At 45.3% G+C, this 24240-nt stretch overlaps 1 pseudogene; it reads left to right on the plus strand.

Annotated features, from left to right (window-relative positions):
- Positions 1-18619: 18619 nt before the first annotated feature.
- Positions 18620-23918, plus strand: LOC147092562 (putative G protein-coupled receptor 139; annotated as a pseudogene).
- Positions 23919-24240: the final 322 nt, after the last annotated feature.

The following is a 24240-nucleotide window of genomic DNA, read 5'->3' on the forward strand; positions in this document are numbered from 1 at the left end:
TAAGGTATCACTAGTACCGGAGGAGGACTGTCACCTCCAATCTAAATGTAGGATGCTACGCGTACGGGAGGAGCACTGTCACCTCTTATAATGCCAGACAGGGTTCCTCACCATTAGTGCATGGTTTGTTTCACCGCCTGTTCTGGAGGAGTTGATTCACTCGGAATAAATCAAGGGCAGTGTGATGACTGTTTCTGCCTGGGGAGCTGCGTTCACAAGGCCTGTAGGAATAGGGTCCGCACCAGTACTGGGAGATTGCCCTTCATACTCGTAAAAAATGTTTTAAATCTGTATTTTTTTTAATTATCCAACTGTGGTGGAGCCACCAAGAGACTCAGGGCAATTAGTAATAATCCCTTTAACTACAGTGAAGTGCAGCTGTGGACTGCACCTTTAAACTGTCTGTTAACTATACTGCATGTACTCCTGCACTCTGCGTGATGACGTCTTGACGCCGATCACGTGACCGCCAATGGCGCGAAGGACGCGATGACGTCATGACGTCTGCTTCCAGAAGCTTCCAGCAGTCATCGAGTGCCTTGCAACCTGAACAGACCTGTGTACATCTTCTCCTGTAGTTTACTAGCTGACTTCGTTGTTTATTAAACTTTGTTATTTTGATTCACTGTGTCTAACTCCATTATTTCGCATAGGAACCTCCATTCCTACATTGGTGACCCCGATCTCATCGGACAACTTTCGTTGAGATTCCATAATGAACACGAATGCCGTCGCCCTCAAACTGCCGCAGTTCTGGGAACAGCAACCAGCAGCATGGTTTTTCCAGGCAGAAGCCCAGTTTGCACTCCGGGAGGTTACAGCAGATTTGACCCGTTATTACTACATGGTCTCCGCTCTCGAAAGCACCACGGCCTCACGGGTCATCAGCCTCCTTGGCAATCCACCGGCTGAGGGCAAGTATGAAGCTCTAAAAACTCATTTGCTACAGGTGTTTGATCTCAATACGTCGGAGCGCGCACGCAGGCTTATTTCTATGCCCGGCCTCGGGGACTCAAAACCATCGGAGCTGATGAGCCAGATGCTCACGCTTTTGGGTTCGGAGCCCCAATGCTTTTTGTTCTGCGATCTCTTCCTGTGCCAAGTACCTGAATCAGTTCAAGCGGCTTTGGCCAATGCAGCCATCAAGGACTGTGCTGAGCTCGCTGCAGAGTCAGACAAGATATTTACGGTTACACAGCAGTGTTGTGCAGCCACAAGGCACCCTTCCCCCACGCAAACAAAGCCCGGCCCTCCTCCAGCAGGCTGGTGCGCGTACTACGCACGTTTTGGCGCCAAAGCTCGATGCTGCCGTCGTCCCTGCAGTTTCTCCCTGGAAAAAAAGTCTTCAGCAAGCCCACGCTTTTCGAGACGGACAGCAGGGTCTGAAAAACACGTTCAGGTCGCCATGGCAGTCGGTTCAGCGGGAAAACTCCTTTACATTACGGATTCCATGACGGGGCGACGATTCCTGTGCGACACTGTTTCCCTGTGCAGTATTCTGCCAGCTTCAAAACTGGATCTACAATCCGGCGGGCACGGTCCTCCCCTCGTGGCAGCTAATGGCGTGGCTTTTTGCACGTTCGGAAAACGGACAGACAATTTATCCTTCGCCAGTCAGCGTTTTGTGTGGGAGTTTATTACAGCTAAGGTTCTCGCAGCCCATCCTGGGGGTCGATTTCTTCTGTGCCAACGGCTTTCTGGTCGACGTCCAACACTGCCGACTCATTAAAGCATCCACATTCCATGCGGTGCCCTGCCACTGCCGTACCGCCGAGTCCTGGTCGGTCGCCTGTGCAGTTCCATCACAGGACGGGTTAATGCGCCTGCTCAGCGAGTTCCCGGAGCTCACCAGGCCGGTTTTTTCTGCTGCAGCCAGGAGGCACGGTGTGGCACATCACATCACCACAACAGGATCGCCTGTTTACGCTCGGGCATGAACAATAGAACCTGGCAAGCTTGCAGCTGCAAAGGCTGAGTTTCAGACCATGGAGCGCCTCAGGATCATCCGACGCTCCGACAGTCCTTGGTCCTCCCCACTGCACATTGTACCTAAACCAGGCGGCGGATGGCGCCCTTGCGGTGATTACAGACACCTAAATGAGGCCACTTCATCGGACAGGTATCCAATACACCATATAGAAGATTTTTCAGCACATCTGGCAGGCAACTCCGTATTTTGCAAAGTGGATCTCGTCCGCGGATATCACCAAGTCCCTGTGCACCCTCAAGACGTCCCAAAAACAGCAGTCATCACTCCTTTAGGGCTGTTTGAGTTCCTCCGGATGCCGTTCGGTTTGAAAAACGTGGCTCTGGCCTTCCAGCGGCTAATGGACTCTGTGTTACGGAATCTGCCTTTTATTTTCGTTTACTTAGATGACATTCTCATTGCCAGCAAGGATTCGAAGGAACACATGGTGCATTTATGCACACTCTTTGCCCGTCTCAGCCAACATGGCCATATCATCAACCCAGCCAAATGCAAGTTTGGGGTAACCAGTATTGATTTTCTGGGGCACAGGATTACCTCAGAAGGCGCCGTTTCATTGGCCACCAAGGTAGAGGCTGTAATGGCTTTCCCGCGGCCTCACAGAGTTTCTGTGGTAGGTGAATTTTTATCATCGTTTCGTCCCCAAGTCAGCCCAGTTAATGCAGCCCCTGTACGAAGCACTCAAAGGGAAGTCGGGCAAGGACGTTATCACTTGTACACCGCAGATGGACCAGGCATTCCTCGACACCAAGGCGTCATTGGCAGATGCAACTATGCTTGCACACCCACTCCCGGGCGCGACAGTCACTCTCACTATGGATGTCTCCGACTATGCCATCGGGGCGGTCCAGGAACAATTGGTCAACGGGACTTGGCAGCTGTTAGCCTTATTCAGCCATCAACTGCGCAAGAACGAGCGAAAGTATAGCACTTTTGACCGGGAGCTGCTGGCCCTGTTTTTGTCCATCCAACATTTCCGTTTTCTCCTAGAAGGGCGCCCGTTCACTGCATTCGTGGACCACAAGCAGCTCACTTTCGCGATGGCCAAAACGGCAGAAACTTGGTCAGCTCGGCAGCAGCACCACCTCACATTTATATCTGAATTTACGATGGATTTATGGCACGTGTCTGGCAAGGATAATCTCGTGGCTGAGTGCCTCTCCCGCGCTCCAGTCCAGGCAGTTTACCTGGCCATTGATTTCGTCAGATTGGCGGAAGATCAACTGGCAGATCCCGATGTACAGGCGTTTCGGTCCACGACTTCCAGTTGGCAGGTAGCCGATGTTAAGTTTCAAGCAGCAGGCACCACGCTCTTGTGCGACATATCCATGGGAGTGCCCCAGTCAGTTGTTCTGGTCGAATGGCATAAGAAAATATTCCAGGCTATACATGGCTTATCACACCCGGGGATGTGAGCTTCACAACGGCTCATGTCCTGCAAATTTGTTTGGAAAGGAATGCATTTGGACGTCCGGGACTGGACAAACATTTGCGTTGAGTGTCAAAAATCGAAGGTCCATCGTCATGTCAAGGCTCCAGTGGCCACCTTCCCGGTGCCAGAACGACGTGTCGATCACGTACACGTGGACTTACTGGGTCCTCTTCCCGTGTTGCGGGGTTTCATGCATCACCTGACAGTGGTGGACCATACCACCAGGTGGCCGGAAGCGATTCCCTTGGTCGCTACCACTGCAGCAGATGTCTCCAGGGCATTCATTTCGTCGTGGGTGGCTCGGTTCGGGGTGCCAGCCGACATCTCCTCTGACCAAAGTCCGCAATTCACGTCAGAGTTGTGGAACGCCGTTGCACAGGGCTTGGGTACCAAGCTGCACCGTACCACTGCTTCCCATCCACAGGCGAATGGCCTGTGTGAGAGGTTTCATCGGTCTCTCAAGGTGTCCCTCTCTGCCAGCTTGCATGGACCCAACTGGGTGGACAGACTCCCCTGGGTGATGCTAGGCCTCCGCACAGCCCCCAAGGATGATCTCCAGTCTTCATCGCCTGAGCTAGTGTACGGTCAGACACTTCGAGTACCAGGTGATTTTCTCCCTCCACACACTAAACCATGGTCTGCAGCTCACCAGCTCCTCCAGCATCATGAGGCGTGCAGGAATTTCCTGCCTATTCCTACCTCGCATCACAACCTACAGAGGCCTCATGTTCCGGCAGAGCTCATGAGCTCTGATTACATCTTTATTCTGCAGGATGGCCACAGAGACCCAATCAGACCGCCTTCTGCTGGAAAATTTTGTGTCATCTAATCGGGAGAATAATTTTCATGGTCGGAGTGGGCGGCAAGTCCAATACCATCTTTATTGACCGACTTAAACCAGCCCATCCAGATCAGAGTGAACAAGTCGTGGCTGCCCAGCCACCTCACCGTGGATGACCACCGTTGACCGCCAGACCAGTTATGCAAGGGCCCACCATTGAACCGCCTGCATCTGTCTCATCCTTGCCCACACCACCTGCTACTGTTTCCTCCACACCTGATGCGCTGCTTCAGACACAGCCAAGCACCAGCTTGTTTCCCAACGTTCCACCTCCGCTGCCTGAGTTTCATCGTCGTTCGGCAAGCTAATCAAACCTCCTACTCGTTTGACATTGGCTGTTAAAGAGAATTCTGGGGGAGCGCCTGTGGTGAAGCTACCAAGAGTCTCAGGGCAATTAGTAATAATCCCTTTAACTACAGTGTACTGCAGCTGTGGACTGCACCTTTAAACTGTCTGTTAACTATACTGTATGTACTCCTGCACTCTGCGTGATGACGTCATGACGCTGATCACGTGACCGCCAGTGGCACGTAGGACGCGATGACGTCATGACGTCAGCTTCCAGGACCTTCCAGCAGTGGTCGAGTGCCTTGCAACCTGAACAGACCTGTGTACATCTTCTCCTGTAGTTTACTAGCTAACTTCGTTGTTTATTAAACTTTGTTATTTTGATTCACTGAGTCGAACTCCATTATATCGGATAGGAACTGCCATTCCTACACAACAACAACTTCACAGATTTCTCTTAATCTGGCATATCAGATAAAAAAATAACTTGCCTGAGTCTATTTGTTTAATGACTCTAATTAATGATAATTATGATTTAACCTGATTGGTTCGCTGGAGAATAGATGTGTGGATAAATATAGGTTCCCCTCCATTGTCTCAGCCGTGCGCCACTCAGGGTCTTTCAGCTCCTACAGAATTCATCTATTCTCACAGAGAATGGGGCGGCAAACTATTCTGCTGCTCAAAGAGATTTTCTACCCGATTCTTGCGGCCGTTGGTGTCCCTGGTGAGACATTATAACCTTTTTTTTGTTAATCGGTGTTAACTGTGTCCATGCACATACAGCCTGTTCGAAAAGGTATGGTGGTTCTAGATGGCAGCATTACACATTCGGTAGCGACTAGAACCAAATCCTAATCCGCGTGTCCTCAAATACTGTATTTTCCTGTATCCGATAACCTTACTGATGTTACAATGTTCTTTGAAGCTACAACACAAGGGTTTTAGCGGATTTCCAGATCATCTTGTCACCCCGTGCAGAGTGAGCGCTGCAGCAGATCATTAAAATATGTGGGTGGGTTTCCCAGGTAATGGCTGCAATACTAAACCTGTTCTCACACTACTCCATATTGATAATCTTACTGACTGGATTAAAATGCTCTCCACAGGTATCTCCATATATATTTAATCAGAAACTGGAACATTATTTTCTCCTCTCTCTTTCTTACAGTGAACTTGTTGACAATGGAGATTCTCTCCCTAGGAAACTGTGGCCTTTCCAAATGTATCTCTGTCTACATGGTGGCCATGGCAACAGCAGATCTACTGGTCTTGGCCATCAATATAATAGTGTGTCATATTTTCAATTATCACGTTCCACTTTCATTCCTGTACCACACTCCAGTGTGTAAGTTCATTCCTTACGTGGCTGCTGTCAACATAGATTTGTCTGTTTGTTTCACCGTATCCTTCACATTTGACCGATGTCTTGTTATCTGCTGCCAGAAGTTTAAAGTAAAGTATTGCACCGAGAGAACTGCGGCTGCGGTTATAACAGCGTCCATGGTCCTAATCTGTTTACGGGGCATCCCTGTTTAGTTTGCATTTGAAGCTGAACAAATCTTTAACAAGGTGCAGTGGGGCTGCCGGAACAGTGTGACGTTTGTTTCCTCTCCTCCAGGTGTAGCCTACATCTGGTTTCACAGCACCTGGGGCGTTTGGCTTCCTTTTATTTTAATTGCCTTGTTTCATTATTTGACATTCAGACGTGTTTTAATAGCCAGCAGAGCCCGCAGGGGACTCCGGGGTCACAGGAGTGAAAATCACAGCGATCCAGAGATGATAAACCGAAGGAAATCCATCATTTTACTGTTCACTATATCAGGCAGTTTTATATTGTTGTGGCTGACAAATGCCGTGAGTTTTGTAACTACCAGACTGGCAAACAACACCTATTATCGAGGTGACCGCACAGACTCTGGATATATCGCCATTGAAACTGGAACAATGTTGAAGTTTTTGAGTTGCTTCCAAAACCCGTGTATTTATGTAGCGACCCAGAGGCAATTCAGAGAAGAGCTGAAGAAGGTGGTAAAATCCCCCTGGACAATCATTCAGAGATTAGTTAGAAAATGAGAATAAAATGAATCAATCAAATGAAAGATTCCTCGTCACTAAATCTCCATGTCAACTCATTTTTCACCTTAGAACGTTCTTCTATCCGGTTATGTGAAAATGGGAGAGAACTTGTGTGAACATTTCTTCCATTTTGCAGAATGCATTTGATGTCTGCAGTGCTTAATTTTTCATGCTTTTTTTGTTGAGTAAACATATCCTATTCCTGCAAATTTTGCGTATTTCAAGTTCAGGGATCAAAGATAACAATGATGAGGTTCAGCAGTGGAGTCGGACATGTGAGCAACAGAGGAATCCACCTGACACTGCAGATACTGGGATTGGGCGCGCCAGTTTAAAATCATCAATAAAGATTAATTCAGTGCCGAAACAATCAAAGGTCTTGCGATCACCGATATTGGTAACTTTCCTGGAAGTTTGGTGTGAATATTGCAGGCGCAGGTCTCTCTAGCGGACTCCATTCCTCATTGACAAATAGAGCGGGCTCTTGTCCCATGATCATAAGAACATAAGAAATAGGAGCAGGAGTAGTCCAATCGGACCCTAGAGCCTGCTCTGCCATTCACTAAGATCATGGCTGATCTGATCCTAACCTCAGATCTACTTCCACTCTCCATCTCACCCGAACCCAGTGTTCGAATGGAGTGCTTATTTAAAACTGTTATTCATGTATAAAGGGAGCTGTGTATAACATTGCTTAGGCTACAGCAGGAGTACTCGGGCCAATACTGGACACCACACTTTCGGAATCATGTCAAAGCCTTAGAGAGAGCGTAGATGACATTTTATAGAAATGTACCTGGGATCAAAACTTCAGTTACGTGGATAGACTAGAGAAACTGGGATTGTTCTCCTTAGAGCAACGAATATTAAGGGGAAATTTGACAGAAGTTTTCAAAATGATGAAGGCGTTTGACAGGTAAAATAAGGAGAAACTGGTTCCAGTGGCAGAGCGGTTGGTACCCACAGGCACAGATTTAAGGTAATTGGAAAATTAACCAGAGGCGACGTGAGGACAGAAATTATGCAGTGAGTTATGATCTGGAATGCACTGTCTGAAAGGACAGTGGAAGCAAATTCTAAACAGCTTTCAAAAGGGAATTGGATCAATACAGTTCTTTACTTACAGCCAAAGTAATGGGTCAAGAATCGCAGATACTACCAAATGTCAGATAATGAGTGGAGTCCTAACCTCGAAATAAATGCAAAACAGGACCAGATTGATTACGCCAGGAAGAGCACTGATCGCATTCAGCATCAGACATGTCGCCACCTTCGAAGAATAAGCAAAATATTACTAAAATATTTGAATTTGGTGAGATCTTCACAAATACATTAATGAATTCCAAATTCCATACAAAGCGGATTTGTATTGCAATAAATTAGCATCATTGAATCTAACAGCACACCAGCTTACCATTCCATAATATCTGTGCCGGTTCTTTGAGCGAGCTGTCAAATAAGAGTCTTTTATTTTCATCTGGAAATAAAATTTGACCGAGTATGGCAGGATAGGTAGTTGGCATAAAAGACACATTTATTTCAATCTAATTTGTAGAGAAAAGCGCTTTTCTGTTTTGCATTCGCAGATCAAACTGAGCAGTGTGAGCCGCAGGGAACTGCAGTGATGAGGGGTTGAGACAAATTACCAAATAATGAAATAATTACATAGACAATCTCGTCTAGGCCATCATTCGGAAGACAGGAACAAAGGAAGGGGAGTAGGCCATTCAGATCCTCGAAACTGTTGTGCCAACTTTCTGATCTTTAGCTTAACTCTTCTATCCGTCTTGGTTCCAAAGAACCATAATACTCTTGCCTAGTAAAGTGCAATGAGAAGAAATGTCTCGAATTACAACAGGGCCTCGTGGATAAAAGATTTTGGGATAGATCTTAAAACGAGCTGCTGACTCGTTTTTACCACCTACGAGGTCCAAATGTACCCCCAGTGAGGGTAAAATAGACAATATCGATGAAGAAATCAATGGAACTGGATATCGGGCCGGACGTCTAATGAATGACCAATGCAAGACCGCTTGTTTTACCACCCTGCAATTCTCCAATTTCATGCCCGAGACCCACCCAATTATACAGGTTACCACATATCTGAACAATCCCACTGAATGTTTCTTTTTCATAATCGTCCATAATCAGCTCAGCAACCAGAATGTCAAATTGGAGCAGTATTCCGTGCAATGGACTGTTTTGTTTAAATGGGGTTTCATTGCGGTGATACTTACAAGGCCTGTAGATTATTTATTTTTCAGAATACACCATAGTCTCCCAGAAATAAGAAACTGGGAAAGAAATGTGACATAGCAATTCCACATGATGAAGCCTGTGCTTTGGAACAGCGAATCATGAGGTCATTCAGCCCCTGGATCCTGTATCGCCAGTTAATTAGATTATAGCTGATCTGTAACCTAACTTCATCTACCTGCCTTCGTTCCATAACCCTTAATAACCTCATGTAATGTACATCGATCAGCCTCGATTTTGAAACTTTCAATTGACCCCTGCACTCAACAGCCTTTGAGGGAGAGAGCTCCAGATTTCCAATACCCTTTACATGAGGAAGTGCTTTCTGTCATCAGCCCTGAATGGCCTAGTGCTAATTTTAAGGTTATGTTCTCGACTCCCCCACACGAGGAAATAATTTATCTCTGTCAACCATGTTAGATAATCTAATCATCTTAAAGCACTTCAGTTAGATGACCACTAAATCTTCTTTACTCGAGGGAATAAAAATCTTGTTTATCCAAAACGTACTCATAATTAAAAATATTTTAGTCCCAGTATCATTCTGGTGAACTATATCAATTGCCTTGAATTCTGAAGCATAATTTTCTGGCTGATTATTCACAGAAAATCAAACTGCAGTTATACAGGGCCCTGGCTGGACCACATCTGCAGTATTGTGTACAGTTTTGGTCTCCTTACCAAAGAAAGGATAAAATTGCCATAGAGGGACTACAACCTAGGTTCACCAGACTGCTCCTTGGGATGAGGTAATTGTCCTATGAGGAGAGATTGAGTAGAGTAGGCCTATATTCTCTAGAGTTTAGAAGAATGAGAGGTGATCTCAATGAAAGATACAAAATTCTTACAGGGCTTGACAGGGTAGATGCAGGGAAGATGTTTCCCCTGGTTGGGGAGTTTAGAACCAGGGGTCACATTCTCAGAATAAGGGCGTCGGCCATTTAGGACTGAGATGAGGAGAAACTTCTTCACTCAGAGGGTGGTGAATCTTTGGAATTCTCTACTCCAGAGGGCTGTGGAGCCTCAGTCGCTGAGGATATTCAAGGCATAGATCGATAGATTTTTGAATATTGAGAGAATAAAGGGATATGGGGATAATGCAGGAAAGTGGAGATGAGAAAGAAGATCAGCCATGATCTTATTGAATGGCGGAGCAGGCTCGAAGGGCCAAATGACCTACTCCTGCTCCTATTTCTTATGTTTTTATGTTCTACACGATGAAAACGATAGCATTAAATAAATAACAATCTCGATACATATTGGCCCAGAAATTCGGGTCTCCATGGGTGAGTATGCACGGGGTACTCACCTATCAGCCCGATGGAAGTCCCGGTTTCCTGCATGCACTGTGCATGCACGGGAAACCGGCACTTCCATTCCTCTGAACGAAGAGGTTCAGAGGTCGAACACGTGCGTGGGAGAGGATGAACGTGCGCATCAAACTTTCGGTTTTTTTACAGGTTTCTCCGGGATCGTAAACCTGCAGGATTAGAAATGTAAAAAGCAGGCATAAGGTCTGCTTTTTACAAGGTAAGTGGTGAATCAATTAAAATTTAAAAAAAAATTCCACAGGTTTATTGGCCTAGAAATTCATGTCGGGGGCTTCCCGCGGCTGCAAGCCCCCGACCTACACTTACCTAGCGTGCCGGCAGTTGAAGCCTGGGCCTGCGTGGATTTCCTGTCTGTGGCCCGGTTCAGCTCCCGGCACACTGTGCTTGCATGATCCAGTGTCATACATAGTGTGATGCGTCAGCTGGGATCACATGAGCACTGGGCAACCAATGCAAAAGTTCATTCATGAGTTTGACAGTAAGAGCTGTCGAACTCATGATAACTGCGGGCACCCAAAACAGTACTTAAACTTTAAATAAAATTTAGAAAAACATCACTATTTAAATGAACTATAAATAACTTTAAATAACTATTTTAAACAATAATTTAATATTTGAAAAAAATAATTTTATAATAAATCGGGGCTAAAATTACACTTACCTTACTATAAAGTCTTTAAAAATAATAAAACTGTGGAAGCAAATTTCCAATTTTAATTAATAGACCACTTACCTTTTAAAATTAAGTCCTTACATCTGCTTTTTTAAAGTGTAAAAAGTGGAGGCCTTCACGCAAGGGCAAACCTGGAAAAAAAAAGGAAGTTCAACGCACACGTGCAGACACCTGTACGAACCCCTTGGTTCAGAGGATCGGAAATGCCGGTTTCCCGCGCATGCGCTGTGCATGCAGAAAACCACCAATTCCATCGGTCGCATGCGTGAGTACATGGTGCTTACTCACGCGTTGGGACACTAATTTCTGGGCCATTATTTTTAAATACTTTAAAGCAAGGTAATTTTATTTTTAGCTCAGTTAGTATATAAAATTATTTTTTTCAGAAATGTAAGTTATTGTTTAAAACAGTTATTTCATGTAATTTATAGTTTATTTAAAAAATGTGATTTAAAAGAAAATGTATTTGAATGTTTAGTGCTATTTTTGGGCCATAGTATTTATAAGTCTTGACAGCTCTTCCTCTCAGACTTATGAATGCACTTTTCCCTGCTCCTATTGGCTGCCCATGGCGCACGTGAACCCGGGAGGCGCATCGAACAACTGCGCCCCTGGGCTATGCAAGAACTGCGCGCCAGCAGCTGGACCAGGCCCCAGATCAGAATTCCACGGGACCCTACTGCTCAACGGCCGGCATGCAAGGTAAGTGCAGTTCGGGGGCTTGCACCCGTGGGAAGTCCCTGACCCGAATTTCTGGGCCAAAGCCTCCGACCTGCACTTACCTTGCACGCCGGCCATTGAGCTGTGGGCCCGCGTGGTATTCGATCCTGGGCCTCCTCCAACTGCCGGCGTGCAGTGCATGCGTATCCCAGGGCCGCAATTAGTTTGAAGCATCCACATGAATCACGTGGGCCATGGCGAGCCAATCATAGCAGAGAATGCATCATTCATAAATTTCACAAGAGGAGCTGTCAAACCTATAAATGCTATGAGCCCCAAAACATAAGTAAAACATCAAAACATTTTTTAAAAATCACATTTTTAAAATAACTATTCATTACATGAAGTAACTATTTTAAACAATAACTAAAAATTTTGAAAAAAATCATTACATTTTCTAATGGGGCTAAAAATAAACTTACCCTTCTTTAAAGTATTTAAAAATAATAAATCTGTGGAAAAAATGTTTAAATTTAAATTAATTCACCACTTACCTGGGTAAAAGCAAGCCTTGTGTCTGTTTTTTATTAGTGTAACTGCTGGAGACCTACCCTCCTGCAGAAACCTGGAAAAAATGTAAGTTCGATGCGCACGCCTCCGGTGCACGCATTCCACCTGTCAACCCCTTCTTTCAAGGGAACGGAAGTTCCGGTTTCAGCCCATGTGCAGTGAATGCACAAAACCGGCACTTTCATTGGGCCTACGCATGAATACCCAGCACGTACTCATGCGTGGGCACCTTAATTTCTGGGCCATTTATGTGTGCACGTCAGAAATTGGGGTAGATCTTGACTTTTAGCGACAGCGCAAAGTGGGTGATATTGAGTCGGCAGCCCATGTCACATCTCTCCCCATTAAAGTCAAAGGAATTAAACATCGGGGGAGATGTAAAATGGACTGAACACTCATTATCACTCCTTTTACATTACAGCGCAATGTCAAGATCTACCCCTCTGTAACTGGAAACAGCTTTCTAGTAAATAAAAGTTTCTAATTATAACATTTGAAAATCAACCGAAATTGAAATGTTCTGGGCTAATGTAACATGTTATTTGGACGTCATAAGAAGAAGCAACGCTGATTCTGAAATAAAGAACACGTGTTTCAAATGGACTAGAATTTTTTTTAATAAGTGTGAAAATCACTAATAAACTATGGGCCTTGTCCTCCAATCTGGAAGCAGAATTAGATTTTACACAATTTCAGAAGGGAATCCCGTAATCATTTTAAATTATAATTACTTTCCAGGATTGGAATTTAATTCCTAATTGGCTTCATTCCACCAACTTCACTATATATTGGTTCTGTTAGTAAAGAAATAATTTTGCTGATAATTATTATTGACAGCCTGAAAATTCCAATCTTTGCAGAAACAACAAAGCTAACGAGATACAATTAAAGTATTCAATTTCCCCGATGTAAATCATTACAACATGCCTGATGTATCCACGTACGCTGATGCAAACACGCTGTGGGCCCATTTACATCAACAGTAACATTTTTGAATGCAATTGCGGGGCAGTTTGGCGGAAAATAGCCCAAATCTGCGCCAGAAATTGTTTTTTCTTTGGCCGTGCGGATGATTTGTCAACGCGTACACTGACAGTTCGCAACTTCTGGTCCATTTCAAAGGTGGTTTGACGGCGTACAACCCATCACAAATTCTGACCCAAGGTCTTTTTTTATACTGAGCTACACAGAGATGGAAATCTAGAATTCATCCTCGTCTCACCCGTCCGTTGATCCTCGGAGGTTGTGATGTAGGTAACACAACCAGAATCAGAGAGATGTATGTTCCAATCGGTTGCACAAACAAACTGAGCGATTTGATTTTATTCTAAATTTGTCTTACAATTGAATGTTGTTAAAGTTTATTATCCTGCTTATTTGGGAAAGACTCGAGATACATGTTTCTTTTATTTCTGTGTCATTCCTTCCGTAAATCAAATTGAAAGGTGATACAAGAAATATCTTAGAGTGGATCTAAAGCCCAGATTCTGTCTCCAGTGTGTGCTGAGTTAGCTGAGCTGTCCGTATAGTGAAGGTAGTGTTGATGGAATTGATTCACAGCCCACAAGCTGGGAAGGCTGAAAATCATCCCGGGTTATGCTTCCAAATTTTTATCCATTGACCCCTACTGGAAGTGTATTTCTGCTTTTATGATTAATAGATGAAGGTACAGAATGTCTGCGCATTGCTTTTAATTACCTTACTCAAGGCTAAGCATGAGCTCTGCCAGATACAAACCCGGAAACCGTACTACCTATCTTCCACCAGCTTGAAATGCACATGCCAATTTCGTATGTCCAGTAGCTTATCGGAAATTAACTTGCTTTTTCCTGCTTCGAGGCATAATATCGTCTAGAGGGCTAGTAATTCGTCTCCGGTGGTGTTGCAAGGCAGGCGCTATCGGTTTGGCCACCTGTTATGCAGCGCCTGATATTCAGTTCTATTGCAGCCAATTGTACAGGGCCTTGCTGAGACCACACCTGGAGTATTGTGCACAGTTTTGGTCTCCTTATCTAAGGAAGGATATACTTGACTTGGAGGCAGTGCAACGAAGGTTGAGTAGATTGCTTCTTGGAATGAGAGGGCTGTCCCATGATGTGAGATTGTGTAGAATGGGCCAATACTCTCTGGAGTTTAGAAGAATGAGAGTTGATCGCATTGAAACATATAAGATTCTGAAGGGCAGATGTTGGGAGGTTGTTGCCCCTGGATGGAGTGTCTAGAACAGGGGGCATTTTCTCAGGATAAGGGATTGGCCACTTAAGACCGAGATGAGAAGGAATTCCGTCACTCAAAGGGTTGTGAATCTTTGGAATTGTCTGCCCCAGAGGGTTGTGGATGCTAAGCCTTTGAATATATTCAAGGCTGAGGTAGATAGATTTTTGGACTCTAGGGGAATCAAGGGATCTGGAGATCGGGCGGGAAAGTGGAGTTGAGGTCGATGATCAGCCATGATCTTATTGAATGCTGGAGTAGGCTCGAGGTGCTGTGTGGCCGACTCCTGCTCCAATTTCTTATGCTCTTACGTTCTAATCGCTCATAGGCCTAGACTGTGAGTGTCGATAATGTATCAGCTGTGGAGAATATCATAGCTGATCGCCTTCTACAAAAACACATTAGCCCAGCCAGATTTTGCAATGGTAATGGCGGTGATTCTCTCAAAGTTCGCCGCCAGTCCCCCTCAAAAAGTGACAGCAACTGCTAAATTCAGCGCATGTTTAAATCGAAGCAGAAATACAGCAACTGCTGACCGTGATTCTAAGCTTCTCCAAAGGTCGTGCTGTGGAACTTCCCGGAGCCGTAGATCAATTCGAATCTCACTGAAATCTACTTCCTAGTGAAAACTTCCCCAATTCAGCTGGAATTTCACTGCTTAAATATAACACGAAGATATAAGCTTTTTGAAGTCGTATTGACAGCAAAACAACCTTTCTGACCCTGAAAAAATAATTTTATAATAGTGGAATGTCAAATTATAACATTAATATTTTAAGCATATCATTCTTTTTAAGGTAATAATTTTTTGAAAGTTTTTTTAAAGATATTTCAGATTCTCTCTCAATCCTATGTGTCTGTACCAATTCTTATTGTAAATTATAATCTCTGCATTTTACGTGCTGGTTTGCCGTCTTTGAGAATTCTTCAATATGATTGGCTGCCTAGGATCTTGATGATATCTCTGTTGCTGGACGCTGGGGATTCCATTGATTTGGCAGCGGATTCAAACTAACGTCAGGAGAGGTGAAATTCATGCCACAGATATCACTAGATGTTGGTGTGCTGCTTACTTCAAGTTCAGTGGCGAGTGCCATCGCTTCGTTACTGACCAGAAATTCCGAGATACTTGCTTGATGAATAAAATGCTGATAGGAAGCAAGACCCTATCGTAACCGAGCCCCTTCCTCGACAGAAGGCTCTAATGAACTCCAATAAAGATCAGTAAGGGCAATTTTAACATAACTAGCCCACCGGGAAACTGACGGATTCGGTCGAAATGCCAGGTTGTTTTATTCGTTTATGGGATGTGGGTGTCGCTGGCAAGGCTAGTATTTATTGCCCATCCCTATTTGCCCTTGAGAAAGTGGTGGCCTTCCTGAACCACTGCTCTCCGTGTGGTGAATGTACTCTCACAGTGCTGTTACTGAGGTAGTTCCAGGATTTTGACACAGCAATGATGAAAGAACGGCGATATACTTCTAAGTCAGGATGGTGTGTGACGTGGAGTAACTTGGCAGTGGTGGTGTTCCCATGCGCCTGCTACCCTTGTTCTTCTAGGTGGAAAAGTTTGCGTTTTGCACCCCGCCCAATATTGGCCTCCATTGACTTCAATGGGGAGTGAAATCGGGTAATGTGCATATCCAGCTTTGTCCCCGATCCCGTCAATTTCTAGACGGGCATGACACATTAAAATGACCCCCCTAGATTGCTGCTGGAGATATCCATACAATGCTTTATTGTGTAAACTGCACTCTGTTTCAGGTGCATATGGAATATTAAAATAGATATTTCTGAGCGAGAGGCAACAGTGTTTAAGCAAAATCACCATCTACTTAGAGTAAAGTTCCTGAATAAGAAGTTAATTTGTAAATGATAGAATTATGGTCCTTTACTGCATCGTAGGAAGTTATTCGGCCCACCACGTCTGCACTGCTCTCTGAAAGTCTTACTCCCATTCCTCTGCCATTGCTACCTACATTTTGTCACCTTCTCCTGAAATACGTATCGGCTTCCTTCTGTTGTGCTTCACCTCAAGGGGCTGGATTACAAAGTGGTCCATTTATGTTACAGTCATATAACGCTCTCCTTACCATCCATATAGGGCATTGAATTCACGTCTGGGCACCGCACCTCAGGAAGGATATATTGTTCTTGGACGGGGTGCAGTGTAGATTCACCTGAATGATACCGAATCAAGAAGTGTTAAATAAAGTGGACAGGTTACACTGACTAGGTATGTATCCCCTTCAGTGGTGAACTAATTGAGGTGTTTTACCTGATTAAAGGGGTTGATAGGGTCGGTAGAGATAAACGATTTATTCGGGTGGGTGGAGGGGGGAGTCCAGAACAAGAGGGCATTAACTTAAATTTAGAGCTAGGCTGTACAGGGGTGCTCTCAGGGAGAACTTCTTCTTCAGAAGGGATAGTGAAAATCTGGATCTCTGTCCCGCAAACACTGTTGAGGCATGGGTCAACTGAAAATTTCAAAGTTGAGTTTGATGGATTTTTGTTAGGCATACTATTAAGGTTTATGGAAACAAAGCAACTAAATGCAGCGACAATACAGATCAGCCAGGATCTAATTGAGCAGGCTCGAAGTGTTGAATGGCCGACTCTAGTTGCTATCTTCATAAGTTCGAGATCAGAATAGAGAACCGGCCTGGGATGGAACCGAGGCCCTTTCTGCTCTGTGTGGGGATGTACCATACCGGGTGAAATGAGCTAACTCACCACAGGCCTCGGTTGGAGGCTTTGTCTTTTCTGTTCTGTGAGGCCCTCACTGCGATGAAGGGTAAGGCGAGGTAACAGCAAAGGCCGGGATGGAGCATTGCCCATTCCGTCTCTGTGTGGGCCTCAGTGCCACAATGTCTTAGATCAGCAGTCTCAGCACAGGTCGGATTGAAACTAAGCCTTTTCTGCCCAGTTAGGAGCTCATTGCCAAGGGAGTGAGATCAATGAACATACATGGCACAAATGGCTCCTAGACCCTCCTGCTCTTTGTGGAGCTCCACACTGGATGAGATCAGTTACCTCAGCACAGGCCGTGTGTGGAACCTGGAAACTTTCTATGCTTTTTTGTTTAGTACCATTCCGGATGAGATGAAGCAACAGGACAGGCCTCTCTGCAACCTGGGCCCTTTCTGCTAAGTTTGTTTTACCATTTACAAAATTGAGAATAGGCCTGGAATGAAGCCTGGGTCCTCCTGATCAGTGTAGAGCTCAGAACCACAGTGGGTGAGATCAATTAACTCAGCACAGCCCGGTCAGAGAGCTTCGGCCCGTTCTACTCTGTGTAGCACTGATTATCACAGGGAGTTAGATCAGCTAACAGCACAAGGCACGAAAGGAAACTGGGCCTTTACTGCTCTGTGTGGATCTCAGTACATCTGTGACTGGGAGCAACTAACTCAGCACAGACAGAGGTAAGAACTTTTTACCTCCCAGCTCTGAATGGGGTTCACTACCATGCCTGGAGAGCTGAGCTTACAGCATAGGCTCGGGATGGAACCTGGACTCTTCCTTCTCTGTGTGGATCTAAGTAGCACACTGGAAGAAATCAGCTAAATGAGGACAGGCTGAGGATGGGAGCTGTTTCCTCTCTGCTCTGTGTGTGGCTCGGTAGCAGACAGACTGGACCAGATAACTCAGCACAGGCAGGGAATGGAGCCTGTGCCCTTCTTCCTCAATGAGTGTGACTCATTCACATATCCAGCATGGATCGTAATGAACCTGGGGCCTTCCTGCTCTGCGTGGGACTTAATATCACACTGGTTGTGATTAGCTAACAGCACATGGCAGGGGTGGAACCTGGGTCCTTCCTGCTCTGTGTGAGGCTCAGTACCACAGGGAGTGAAAGCAGCGAACAACACACAGCTCAAATCGATCTTGGGCCCTTCATAGTCTGTGTGGAGCTAAGTACCACACTGGGTGGGGCTTCCCAGCTCTGTATGAGGGTAAATACCATCTCGGGTGAGCTGAGCTAACAGCTAACAGGGCTGGAACTTTAGACCTTCCATCTCTTCATAGGGTTCAGCAACATAAAGGATGGGATCAGCAAACGTAGCACAGGCCGGGGATGAAAATTAGACCCTTTCTGTTCAGTGAGTGTGGCCCAGCAAAGGCCATGAACAAAACCTGGGCCCTTCCTGCTGAATGTGTGGCTCAATACCACACTGGTTTTTATTAGCTAACAGCATATGACAGGCTTGGAGCCAGGGTCCTTCCTGATTTGTGGGGAACTCATTGCCATACTGGGTGAGATCAGCTAATTCAGTACAAGCCAGTGATGGAGCCTGGGCCACTCCTGCTTGATGTTGCTCAGTACCACTCTGACTGTGTAAAGCAAACTCAGCACAAGCCGGGGTTGGAACCTGAGACCTCCCAGATATGTTTGGTGATCAATACCATGCTGGGTGAGCTGAGCTAACAACACAGGCCCCGGATCAAATCTGGGTCCTTGCTTGTCTGTAGGGGCACAGAATCATACCGTGTGAGATCAGCGAACAAAATAAGGTGCGTATTGAACCTGCACCGTCTCTCTCTACCAACCAGTCCCTGCCTCACACCATCCTGCTTTTCCCCTACAAACCCGCCCCTTCCCAGCCACCAACCCACCCCTGCCCCACACCATCCCGCTCCTTCGCTACAAACCCGCCCCTTCCCACCCACCAACCCACACCTCCCAGCCAGCCCCACCCGACCCACTCCCTCCACCAACTCAGACTCCTGTCACATAGGCACACCCCCACACCGGCCCACCCCTCCCCACATAGGTCCCCCCTCCCTCACACACAGAGTGCATCCCCTCCACACGGATCCACCCAATCCCCAAAACAAACGCCACTCCCCGCACAAGGACTCGGCCCTACCTCACACGAATCCACCCCTCCTCCCACAAATGGAAATCACTTATTCCCCCCCCTGCCCCCCACCACACAGACCCATCTGTCTCACACTCACAGACCCGTCCCTCCCTCACAAATGCACCAAATTGTGAAACCCACACAGATCCGCCCAGGGAACATGGGACCTTCGTGCTCTGCGTCTGCTCTCTAACACGTGGCTGTAATCGACTAACACAGCTAAGGCTAGGGAAGGATCCTGGGCAGTTTCTGCTCTGTTTGGGACTCAGGTTCCTAGGTTTTGGTCGCAGCAACTTCGGTTGGTATGCGATTTACGGCACGATTTATTTTACCTCTTTTACCCACTGCAACACAGGCACATTTCAAATTCTAGCTTTTTCACGTGTCTGTGCCTGATCCTCCAAAAAACTACCCGGCCTCCCTCCCAGCTTTTCCTTCCTTCCTCCTTTACTCCCCTACTTTCGCTTCACTGACATATTACTGCGGCCTTACCTACTCTGAATTTCACGTTCCGATTCTCACACCTGCAAGTTTGCTTTGCTCTGGCTGCTGACCGGCGGGTCACATTTCTCAGCTGCACCAACGTTCATTGGTGCCTTGAACTCAATCAATCGAGCCCTCAATCTAACCCAATCAAGCACCAAGTCAGAGATTTGCACACACATATTGTGGAGACTACACCGCAGGACATGTCTTCACGGGGAGAATAACAGCCACAAGTGGGCAGGTTCTAGGGCAGGTGATAGGACAGCATTGGTACCAGTTCGCCAGAGGGAGAGATCATATACTAGGTCTGCTGCAGAGGACTTTGAGGGCCTAGGCTTCCGAAGATGGCTGATGGGCGCATAGTTGAGATGTTTTTTGCACTGGAAAGCCTGCCAGTGGGCTTGCAGGCAATTGCTCCGATCATTGTGGAGTCCAACTCTAACTTGTGTTGCGTTTCTAGCAGAGCGTAGAGAACATTCTGTCCAACATTGGGAGAGTGTCAGCTCCAAGAACACAACATTGGCGCTCATCATGTTGGAGTTTCTGCTGACAACTCTTACAGTTTCCATGGCAACTCACCCTGCATGTCATCTTATAATGCTGCCAGATTTTCAGGGGGGTCGGGGGCGGGCAGCAATCACAGGACCTTCCAGAGCATCACATCTCTCCTGCTGTTCTCGCACAGAGCTGAGATACCACCCAAGGAGCGTGGTGTTGGTTCCAGGGAGCCTGTTGTTCTCTCTAAGAATATTGTTTTAATATTAATCCAATAATTCCTATATTGAATTCAGGTTAAACCTCCTTACCCAGCGAGTGGCCACAACGTGGATTTCACTGCCACATGGAATTGTTTCGAATCCGCCACCCACAGCATGCAATTGAAATTAATATTAATGAGAATAGGACGGTTTGTATATCGGGCAGCCAATGCAGCTACCAGCCGACATGAGTTTGTTTTTCACATAAAATAGATGGGATCAAATAATAACTCTTTCAAATGTATATGACTGATGGAAAAAGCTTTTTTTTGCAGAACAAATGTCAAAATAATATTGGATTTTTATTACTGTGACATCATTTATATTTGATCGATTACATTAAATCCAGTAAAGTGAAAGCAACTTGTTTTTTTAAATGAGTCTCACTAACAGCAGTAATGATGTTACATCATTGATTCACTAGAGACGTCCCACAAGTGTATATCAGGGTCGATATTTACCCCATCACGGTGCATGTCCCCGAACCGTTGTATTCACAGCCTGAATCTAACAGAAGATGCATGAACAAGTTAAGGGTCGGGTGTATGCTATTTATTAGCCAATTCTTGCATCTGTTGGTATTCCGGGTAAGTCATTTTATTGCCACCTTGTTCATTATGTAAATAAGTCTCTTGCGGCGTATGTTAAATACATAGAATTACATATAATGTACAGCACACAAAGAGTCATCTGGCTCAACTGGTCTAAACCGGTGCTTGTGCTCCTGATGAGCCTCCTCCCACCTCTCATCATCTAACCCTTTCAGAATAACTTTTTAATCCTTTCTCCCTCGTGTGCTTATCTAGCTTGCCCTTAACTGCATCTATGCTATTCGCCTCAATCACTACACATGGTAGCGAGTTCCACATTCGCACCACTCTCTGGGTAAAGAATTTTCTCCTGAATCCCCTAATTAATCTATTAGTGACCATATTGTACTTATGTCCCCAAGTTTTGATTAACACCACATGTGGAAACATATTCTCCACCTCTACTCTATCAAACCCTTTCATATAAAGTTCTCTGTCAGGTCACCCCTCAGCCTTCTCTTTTCTAGATATAGGTCCAGAGCCTGTTCAAACTTTCCTGATAGTTCTACCCTTTCAGTTCCTGGTTCTTCTTTGGAAATATTTTCTGCACCTTCTCCAGTGCCTCTACATGCTCTTTACAGCATGCAGACCAGAACTGCGCAAATTACTCTCAGTTGTACTTCATCTTCTCTCCTGATGCACCTTACAATGTCAACCCTTCAGTGATTCACGTCACATCAACAATATCATGGAAATCTCTCCACGTAAGTAACGGAAGAAGGTGATGCGAGAGCATTAAGCTCCAATCCTGTCATCACAAATCGCAAATTCCAGGCACTTGCACGGTTTCGGGGATCTAACTCCAGCTGGTTGCATCCAGAGAGCATCAAAGAAGAAATGTATTAAAAATGTATGTTGTAACACCATAACATGTCCCTCTGAAAATATTTATAGTGTTATAGTGGCAATTGTAAAATCGTAGAATGAAGCTGGAGAACATTGCTTCTGAACCAGAAATGTATTTTTCTGAATCCCCTCCACTTTCCCCAGGTTCCTTTCTCTTTTAGTAACGTTTAGCCACTTCATTCTAAAAACAATTATTAATTTGGCGTGCGCCGCAGCCTCTGGTAGGTTATTTTATTTCATATCACCACCACGAACCGACCCCAAAAATATCCAAACATTTCCCGAGGTTCTTTGGTGAAGATTTAATCTTTCTTTTTCCTATATTAATACAGTTCATCCGCCAGAGCAAATGTTTTTTTCCTCTCCCTCATTGATCTTATGGAAATCTCTCAGCTGTCGGAACACGTTTACCAGATCGCCTCTTAAACTCCCTATTCAAATGCACCGAGCTCCAGGTTCCCCTGCCCATTTTGGCAACTAAAGCCCAGCATTCCCCAGTGTTGTGTTAGTTGGTTTCCTTGGTACCCTCTCCATAGTCTTTGCATCCTTTCTAAGGAAGACCTGCCACAATGGAGTAAATTACCAACATGCCATCGGGAATAAAACGGACATTGAAGATCGGCCGCCAGTAATAGGAACCGCCCGAATTCAGTCTGACGTTTTTCTATTGAATGATGCGGGGGTTTCTTTGAAAGCCGTGGCTGCACCGATTGCAAGTTCCCACCTCCATTTCAATTCGTTTCAATTTATCCTTTCGCCTCCCCTTCTTGTATATTTTAGATATTAGTTCACTTTTACCAGTAACGTGCTATGAATTCTTTTCAAATACACTGTTTAATTATTATTTAGTCGTATTTTGAAACAAACCCAAACAGTCCATTGGAAAACTGATAGGATCGCGTACAACGCTGGTTTCACTCTCCATTGAAATGAATGTAGTTGATATTGGGCGCTGTAAAACTGACGTTTTCTCGATGCCGTGCGTTTACCGCCCGATGCGTGAGGTTAAAATTACCCTCAGTCAACACAAAGCGGGTGTTTCATTTCCTTCCACAGAGGCAGTAAAGGATCTGTGAAATTCAGACAAAATCCTGATGCTATGCACTGGGAGTCTAGTCAATGATTTCCCTCTTTCTTGCAGTTAACATAATGGCAATTGTGATCCTGTGCCGGGGGAAGTGCAATCTCTCCAAATGCATCACTCTCTATCTAGTGGCTATGGCTGTCGCGGATCTGCTGGTCATTATCACCGGTTTGATATTGAACAGCATCATTGGCATTAAATATCCAGTTAGCGCCTTCTCCGTTACTCCGGCGCGCCGTCACAAAACGGTCTTAATTTATGCTTGCAGAAACGGCTCTGTCTGGTTAACAGTCGCTTTCACCTTTGATCGATTCATTGCAATATGTTGCCAGAAGCTGAAAAGGACATATTGCACCGAGAAAACGGCAGCTCCGATCGTAGGCACGGTGTTTCTTCTAAGCTGTTTGCAAAATGTCCCATGGTACTTTGTACTTTAACCTCTGTATTTTATTAACAACGTCCCAATGTTCTGTGGCCTGAAATTCCCCTTTTATACTTTACCCACGTGGATAGCACATTCCTGGCGTAATCATATTTTAACACTGTGTCTTGCAATTTTCCTTATTTTACTGTTCAATGTACTGACAGTAAGACATATATTATCCTTCAGTAGAGTCCGACAGGCATTGAGGGGCATCAACACTGCTGAACATAAAGTTGATCCTGAGTTGGAGAACCAGAACAAATCCATCATTTTACTCTTCAGTATATCCAGAAGTTTCGTCATGTTATGGGCGACGTACACTGTATATCACCTCTATTACCGAATCACAGGCACTTATGTCTATACAGGTTACAACGACCCAGTCTTTATCCTTCTGGAATCCGGGCATATGGTTCTACGATTGAGCTGCTGCACAAACACGTGTATTTATGTTGTGACCCAGTAAAATCCAGGGAGGAGTTGAAGAATGTGGTGAAATATCCGCTGACACTAATAGTCAAATTGATTAAATGATTGAAAGAAATGGGATCTCCTGTGTACAGTTTTCAGATCTCAATCTCTTTCATCCATGAGCTCTCTGCAATGGGGCGGCCGGTGGGCGGGTGTGGCGCAGGTTCGTTCTCCTGCAGTTATATCACACTGGGAGTAGCTTTGTTCATTGGTGTTTCATATTTGATGCCTAACTTGCCTCTTGAGGTATCCAACAATGCCGATTCTATTAAAGACAACCTCATTACAACTGAGTGTAAGCAATAAGGAAAAATAAGAACATAAGAATATAAGAAATAGGAGCAGGAGTAGGCCATACGGCCCCTCGGGCCTGCTCAACCATTCA

The sequence above is a fragment of the Somniosus microcephalus genome, unplaced genomic scaffold, assembly GCF_052327205.1.
Source record: "Somniosus microcephalus isolate GS21.2 unplaced genomic scaffold, FLI_Smic_1.0 unresolved_chr2, whole genome shotgun sequence".
In the NCBI taxonomy this organism is placed as follows: Eukaryota; Metazoa; Chordata; class Chondrichthyes; order Squaliformes; family Somniosidae; genus Somniosus; species Somniosus microcephalus.